The sequence below is a fragment of the Bison bison genome, unplaced genomic scaffold, assembly GCF_000754665.1.
Source record: "Bison bison bison isolate TAMUID 2011002044 unplaced genomic scaffold, Bison_UMD1.0 scf7180017864498, whole genome shotgun sequence".
Classification (NCBI taxonomy): domain Eukaryota; kingdom Metazoa; phylum Chordata; class Mammalia; order Artiodactyla; family Bovidae; genus Bison; species Bison bison.
The window spans coordinates 1395192-1403408 of record NW_011495057.1 but is presented as its reverse complement, the minus strand read 5'-3'; the positions used below and the strand labels follow the sequence as shown (position 1 = coordinate 1403408).

Here is an 8217-nt window from a genome sequence, read left to right as displayed (position 1 = left end):
CTCGTGCAAAGAGTTGACTCATTGGAAAAGACTCTGATGCTGGGAGGGATTGGGGGCAGGAGGAGAAGGGGATGACAGAGGATGAGATGGCTGGATGGCATCACTGACTCGATGGACATGAGTTTGGGTGAACTCTGGGAGTTGGTGATGGACAGGGAGCCCTGGCGTGCTTCAATTCATGGGGTCGCAAAGAGTCAGACACAACTGAGCGACTGAACTGAACTGAGAACACAGCAGATATTCAACAAATACTTGTCTTGCTCAATCTTATTAAGGGGCTTCCAGATGCTCAAGACTTTAAATCTTTACAAGCCCTCTTTTTGCCCTTGGTACCTGTATTAAACTTAGACCATACAGACTTCCCTGGTGGTCCAGTCACTAAGATTCTGAAGTCCCAGTGCAGGGGGCCCAGGTTCAATCCTTGATCAGGGAACTAGATCCCACATGTCACTGCAACTAAGACTTGGTGCAGCCAAATAAATATTTAAACATAGACTACATAATTTGCTTCTTTCCTGAGTGTAGTACTCTGAACCTATTTTCACATTCACACTGGCAATTAGAATAATATTCTTTTAATAAGACACAATATTTCCACTAATGCACGCTGAGGCTGCATCATTTATTTATGTCAGTCATATTTTACTTCTGACTCAATGGGACTAGCATTTAATTAAAACACAATCCTTTGCTCATGTCAGCAGCACATATACTAAAGCTGGAATAATACTGAGAAGATTAGAATGGCCCCTCTCAAGGATGACACACAAATTTGCGAAGCATTCCACTTTGGCGCTTTTTAATATCTTCAATGTCTACTTGGCTTCTTGAACATATGAGATATGTTTAATAAGTGTTTTGACGTCCTTTTCTGCTAATTCTGACACATCTGTCAGTTCCGGGTTGGTTTTGATTGATTAAAGACTCTCCTCAATATTAATCGTGTTTCTCTGCCTCTTTCAACGGGCTTCCCAGGTGGCTCAGAGGTAAAGAATTTCGCCTGCCAATGCAGAAGGTTCTGGTTCCATCCCTAGGTTGGGAAGATCCTCTGGAGGAGAAAATGGCAGCCCACTGCAGTATTGTAAGGCTTCCCTGTCCTTCACCATTTCCCAGAGTTTGTTCAAACTCATGTCCATTGAGTCGGTGATGCCATGCAACCATCTCGTCCTCTGTCATTCCCTTCTCCTCCTGCTTTCAATTTTTCCAAGCATCAAGGTCTTTTCCAATGAGTCGGCTCTTTGCATCAGGTAGCCGAAGTATTGGAGCTTCAGCTTCAGCATCAGTCCTTCCAATGAATATTCAGGACTGATTTCCTTTAGGATTGACTGGTTGGATCTCCTTGCAGTCCAAGGGACTCTCAAGAGTCTTCTCCAGCACCACAGTTCAAAAGCATCAATTCTTCGCTTTATGGTCCAACTCTTACATTCATACATGACTACTGGAGAAACCATAGCTTTGACTATACAGCCTTGAGTAGTTTCCAGATGTGCATGCATCAGCTGACCCTACATTGAACATTTCAGGGAAGTTTTTACACAGTGCTGGGGATCTCTCTGTGCGGCTCTCTGCCTTCTGGTACTTGGCCCAATGAACTTTACCTGCTTTGGTTCCTTCTACTCAATTTAGGGGACCTATTGGGCTCCACCACAGTTCCCCCTCTCTGGATCACAGACTGGAAACTAGCAGGTAAGTGGGGACAATGCTAAGACTCACATTATTTGCTTCCTATTGCTCAGAATCAATGTCGTTTGTTGCCTGAAGGACAGTGTCCTAACAACTGTTTTTCATGTAGTTTTGTCTCCTTTTTCCTGGTTGTTTCAGGTGGTATGATAAACTTATTCCCTTTTTATGCATTTTGGCCAAAAGTGGATATAGAATTGATCTTTATGGTTTTTTTTTGGGGGGGATGCTTTTTTTAATTGGAGTATAATCGCTTTACAATGTGTAGATTCTGCAGTATGACCAAGTGAATTAGCTACAATATACACATATCCGCTCCTTCTTGAGCCTCCCTCGGCCCTCCCCACCCCACCCCTCTAGGTCGTCACAGGCGCCAAGCGGTGCCCCCTGTGCTATACGGCAGTTCCCACTGGCTGTCTATGTCACACACGGTAGTGTATATACGTCAATGCTACTCTCTCAGTTCATCCCAGCCTCTCCTTCCCTGTGTCCACAAGTGCTCTCTACATCTGCGTCTCTATCCTTCCCTGCAAACAGGGTCATTAGTATCATTTTCCTAGATGCCGTATATATGCGTTAGTATATGGTATTTGTTTTTCTCTTTCTGACTTACTTCACTGGGCATGATAGACCCTAGGTTCATCCACATCACTACAAATTACCCAATTTTGTTTCTTTTCTTCATGGATTTTCAACCTTAGTCCTCCCCTCTTATCTTCCCATTCCTCTTGCCTTTTACTCTGTTCTTGAAATTTGAGGTAATTTATGAATATTATACAGAATTTGAGGTAATATCATCTTTGTATAACCCAGCAACTGCCTAATAAAATTGTCAATAATGAGCAGAGAAAGTTCAAATTCTGGTTTTGTTACCCTCTAACTAACTGTAACTTAGATGCACATGTGTTAGGTTCTGGTCCTTATCCCTACACAGAATGCTGAACACAGATCATTGAAAACCAGATCTTTCTACTGACCTGTACATTCGACTTCATCCTGAGAATTTTTAGTGCTTAATTATGAAAAGAGGAGAGTGAAAAAGTTGGCTTAAAGCTCAACATTGAGAAAACGAAGATCATGGCATCTGGTCCCATCACTTCATGGGAAATAGATGGGGAAACAGTGGAAACATTGTCAGACTTTATTTTTGGGGGCTCCAAAATCACTGCAGAAGGTGACTTCAGCCATGAAATTAAAAGATTCTTACTCCTTGGAAGAAAAGTTATGACCAACCTAGATAGCATATTCAAAAGCAGAGACATTACTTTGTCAATAAAGTTCCATCTAGTCAAAGCTATGGTTTTTCCAGTGGTCATGTATGGATGTGAGAGTTGGACTGTGAAGAAAGCTGAGCGCCGAAGAATTGATGCTTTTGAACTGTGGTATTGGAGAAGACTCTTGAGAGCCCCTGGGACTGCAAGGAGATCCAACCAGTCCATCCTAAAGGAGATCAGTCCTGAGTGTTCTTTGGAAGGAATGATGCTAAAGCTGAAACTCCAGTTACTTTGGCCACCTCATACGAAGAGTTGACTCATTGGAAAAGACTCTGATGCTGAGAGGGATTTGGGGGCAGGAGGTGAAGAGGACGACAGAGGATGAGATGGCTGGATGGCATCACTGACTCAATGGACGTGGGTTTGAGTGAACTCTGGGAGTTGGTGATGGACAGGGAGGCCTGGCGTGCTGCAGTTCATGGGGTCGCAAAGAGTCAGACATGACTGAGCAACTGAACTGAACTGAACTGAATTATTAAAAATGTAACATAAAGGAAAACTCAGAAATAGAAACAAACATGTTAAAATATCACTTCTTGAAATACCATATGACATCCCTTATATGTGGAATCTAAAAGGAAATGATACAAATTAACTTACCTACAAAACAGAAAGAGACTCACAAACTTAGAAAATGAACTTATGGTTACCAAAGGGAAGGGACAGTTAGGGAGTTTGGGAAGGTCATACACACACTCTTATATTTAAAATGGATAACCGACAGGACCTATTGTATAGCACATGGAACTCTATTCAATGTTATGTGCCAGCCTGGATGGGAGCAGGGTTTAGGAGAGAAGGGATAAATGTACATGTGTGGCTGAGTTCTTTTGCTGTGCATCTGAAACTATCATAACGTTGTTTGTCAATTAATTGGATATACTCCAGTAATTTTTCCATGATATAACAAAAATACCTATAGAGTTTAATATTTTTAAAACAGTAATTTTATTTATGTATTTGTGTTTGGCTGTGCTGGATGGATGTGCTGCATGGGCTTTTCTCCAGTTGCGGTAAGCAGGAGCTACTCTCTAGTTGCGGTGGGTGGGCTTCTCACTGCAGTGGCTTCTCTTGCTGCAGAGCACAGGCTGTAGGGCACACGGGCTTCAGTAGCTGCGGCACGTGGGCTCAGAAGTTGCGGCTCCAGGCTCTAGAGCACAGTCTCAAGAGTTGTAGTGCCTGGGATTAGTTGTTCCATGGCATGTGGGATCTTCCTAGACCAGAGATCAAAACCATGTCTCCTACATTGGCAGGCGGATTTTTTAACACAGCCACCATGGAAGCCCTAATATGTTTTTTTTTTTTTTTAACCTTAATAGGATTATTTCCTATGTGGTTGGACAGTGTCCTAATTTTTTTGACATCTTTGTCCTGTGAATATGCTATGATTTCTTTGTTTCTATATTAAAAGGGTGCTTCTTTTCTGTTCATCTAAAGGATAACTGCAGTGAATATCTTGAGTATCCTTTTAGGTTATTTTCTTGGCTAAGGCCTCTGAAGTGAGATTACTAGACTAGAGGATATAAATATTTTTAATGGTCTTGTTATATATTGCCAAATTGCTTTCTTAAAAGGTCATATTGAGGCTTCCCTGGTGGCTCAGTAGTAAAAAATCCACCCGCCAATGGAAGAGACATGGGTTTGATCCCTGGGTCGGGAAGATCACACTTGCCTCAGAGCTAAGCCCATGCGACACAGCTATTGAGCCTGTGCTCTAGAGCCTGGCAGCTGCAACTGCTGAAAGCCTGTGAGCCCCAGAGCCCGTGCTCTGAAATAAGAGAAGCCACTGAAATGAGAAGCCTGTGCACCACAGCTAGACAGTTATCCCCATTCTCCGAAATAAGAGAAAAGCCCTCTCAGCAACAAAGATGGAGCACAGCCACAAAAAAAATTATACATTAAAAAAAGAAGTCGTATTTCTGTCTACCTCCATCAGCCTGAGATTGTCAGTCTTATTATATGCTTGCCAGCACTGTATATTATCACTTAAGACGGGATATTGTGGTTAATATAACTGATGAATGACTTTTCATTGTCATGACTTGCAGTTTCTTTATTTCTACAAAGTGTACCATTCCTCCTTGTACTTGCTAAAGAGTTGCATTTTCTCTTTTGTGAGCAGGAGTCTCAAAATCACTATGGCCCTGTCTCAGAGAAGTTTGGTCATTGACTTTCTTCACTCTCCCTCCCATTCACTCTTTGGATGTTTATTGAGAAGCATTCCCTCTTCAGATATTTACTGAGCCGCTTCAGCAGGCCAGATATGATGCCAGGCTCTGGGGATAGAATAGGGGAAGAAGGCAAAGATACAATCCCTGCCCATGGAATCCCTGCCCATGGAAAAGCCTATGTGTTCCTGGTATCTAGTTAGGAGTGGGCAGATCTGCCAGCCCAAGGATTCCACCACATGTGGAAAAGGGAAATTGTGTTTTGGTACAGGGATAATTTGAATATTCATGAGGAACTAAGCTTAGAAAAACCTGCTAGAGGAACTTTGCTTAGTCTGACCTTAAGGAAGTTTAGTGGCTAACGGACAAATCGAAAGAGGAGAGGTACACTTAAATGATACAGCACTTTCGGTCTCTACATTTAAGATATCTACAATATCTCCTTAAAGCTTGACACTTCTGCTTGCTGCATTTAGATTCTTCAGCGACCCGGAATTGATTTTTGTGGATAGAGGACAATAGGGGTCCAGTTTTATTTTTTTTTTCCACATGGGATACCCAACTTCTGAGCATCATTTGTTGAAGGGAAAGGTTCTGCTGATCTGCAAGTCACTCTGTTAAGTAGGAAACACCCAAATGTCCTAGGAATCTGTTTGGGGACTTTCTAATCTGTTTTGCTGCTCTCTGTCTATCCCTGCACCAACTCCACGCTGTCTTTATTAGGGAAGCTTCATGAGGGTGATATACGACGATAGGCCAGTCCTTTCATTTCTTATTGTTCTGACTGCTTTAATACCGAAGCATAATCACTTCTCAGCCTTTGGGCTAAGATTAAGTGTAGTATCTGTCCTTATCAGTTTAATACACAAGCATTAGACAGTAAGGGGTTTACATTACTTTGAGCCATCAGTTGCTCATCTAGAGGAAAACCCCGTTGCATGGACTGTACATTCGTCTCCAATAACAGGGCTAACTTCTCCACTAGGCAAGAGAAGGCACAGTGCCTCAGGTCCATTAACACTTTTAGGCATTCATGAACATATTTTAATTTCTTTTAAAATTAGAAGAAAAAGATGAACTTTTGGTCAAAGAAAGCGTCTTAACATTTAATGTTAATATATTCATCTTTGGGGCTTCCTAGGTGGCGCTAGTGGTAAAGAACCCACCTGCCAATGCAGGAGACATAAGAGACACAATTCGATCCCTGGGTCGTGAAGATTCCCCTGGAGGATGACATGGCAACCCACTCCAGAATTCTTGCCTGAAGAATTCCATGGACAGAGGAGCCTGGCGGGCTACAGTCCACAGGGTCTCAAAGAGTCGGATACAACTGAAGTGACTTGACACATACATGGCATGCATGCATATTCATCTTTATATTAATACCAATGCAGCCATAAAATGGAACTTTAAATACTTAAGGCAAATGTATCCAGGGCCTAAGACAGTCATAGACTCATATCAGGTCCTACCTAATAGCATCTTCTTAAAAATGACACTATCAGTCCCAGGGGCAGAGCTTAGGTGGCCCATCTCCATCCCAGCTGACAAGCTAATTTTTCCTTCTAATGGTAGATGAGCATACCATCTTCAGTTGGAAAAAGAGTACACACGAGCAAATTAACAATCCCACAATGCTAATTTAAATAAAAATGGAATTCAAAAATATTTATTTCCAGGCATCTGCCAGGTACTAGGGTGTTCAGTTCAGTTCAGTTCAGTAGCTCAGTCGTGTCTGACTCTTTGCGACCCCATGAATTGCAGCACACTAGGCCTCCCTGTCCATCACCAACTCCTGGAGTTCACTCAAATCCACATCCATCGAGTCAGTGATGCCATCCAGCCATCTCATCCTCTGTCGTCCCCTTCTCCTCTTGCCCCCAATCCCTCCCAGCATCAGAGTCTTTTCCAATGAGTCAACTCTTCGCATGAGGTGGCCAAAGTACTGGAGTTTCAGCTTTAGCATCAGTCCTTCCAAAGAAATCCCAGGGCTGATCTCCTTCAGAATGGACTGGTTGGATCTCCTTGCAGTCCAAGGGACTCTCAAGAGTCTTCTCCAACACCACAGATAAAATGAGCCTACAGTTTCTAGCATATAAAAAAATATAGATGAGGACTTCTCTGGTGGCCCAGTGGTTAAGATCCACCTTCCAATGCAGAGGACATGGGTTCCATCTCTGGTCCAGGAAGACTCCACATGCCACAGAGCAACTAAGCCCATGCACCACAACTCCCATGCTCCGCAACAAGAGAAGCCATTGCAGTGAGAAGCCCACACACCACAACTAGAGAGTAGCCCCCACTCACCACAACTAGAAAAAGCCCTCTTGCAGTAACAAAGACCCAGCGTAAGCCAAAAATACATAAATAAAAATTATTTTAAAAACAATTTAGATGGTTAATAATCATAATTGGGAGAATGGCACACAGTTCAGTTCAGTTTAGTCGCTCAGTACTTCCAACTCTGTGACCCCATGGACGGCTACACACCAGGCTTCCCTGTCCATCACCAACTCCCAGAGTCTACTCACACTCATGTCCATCACATCAATGATGCCATCCAACCATCTCATCCTCTGTCATCCCCTTCTCCTCCCACCTTCAATCTTTCCCAGTATCAGGGTCTTTTCCAATGAGTCCGTTCTTCCCAACAGGTGGCCAAAGTATTGGAGTTTCAGCTTCAGCATCAGTCCTTCCAATGAATATTCAGGACTGATTTCCTGTAGGATTGACTGGTTGGAACTCCTTGCAGTCCAAGGGACTCTCGAGAGTCTTCTCCAACATCACAGTTCAAAAGCATCAATTCTTCCACGCTCAGATTTCTTTATACTCCAACTCTCACATCCATACATGACTACTGGAAAAACCATAGCTTTGACTAGACAGACCTTTGTTGGCAAAACAATGTCTCTGATTTTTATATGCTGTCTAGGTTGCTCATAGCTTTTCTTACAAGGAGTAAGCGTCTTTTAATTTCATGGCTGTAGTCACTATCTGCAGTGATTTCAGATCAGATCAGATCAGTCGCTCAGTCGTGTCTGACTCTTTGCAACCCCATGAATCGCAGCACGCCAGGCCTCCCTGTCCATCACCAA

At 42.9% G+C, this 8217-nt stretch overlaps 1 protein-coding gene across 1 annotated transcript in view; it reads right to left on the bottom strand.

The window, feature by feature from the left end:
* The window catches only part of GREB1L (growth regulation by estrogen in breast cancer-like), a 225419-nt gene that overhangs the window by 75747 nt on the left and 141455 nt on the right, over positions 1-8217 (bottom strand). The window lies entirely within an intron of this gene.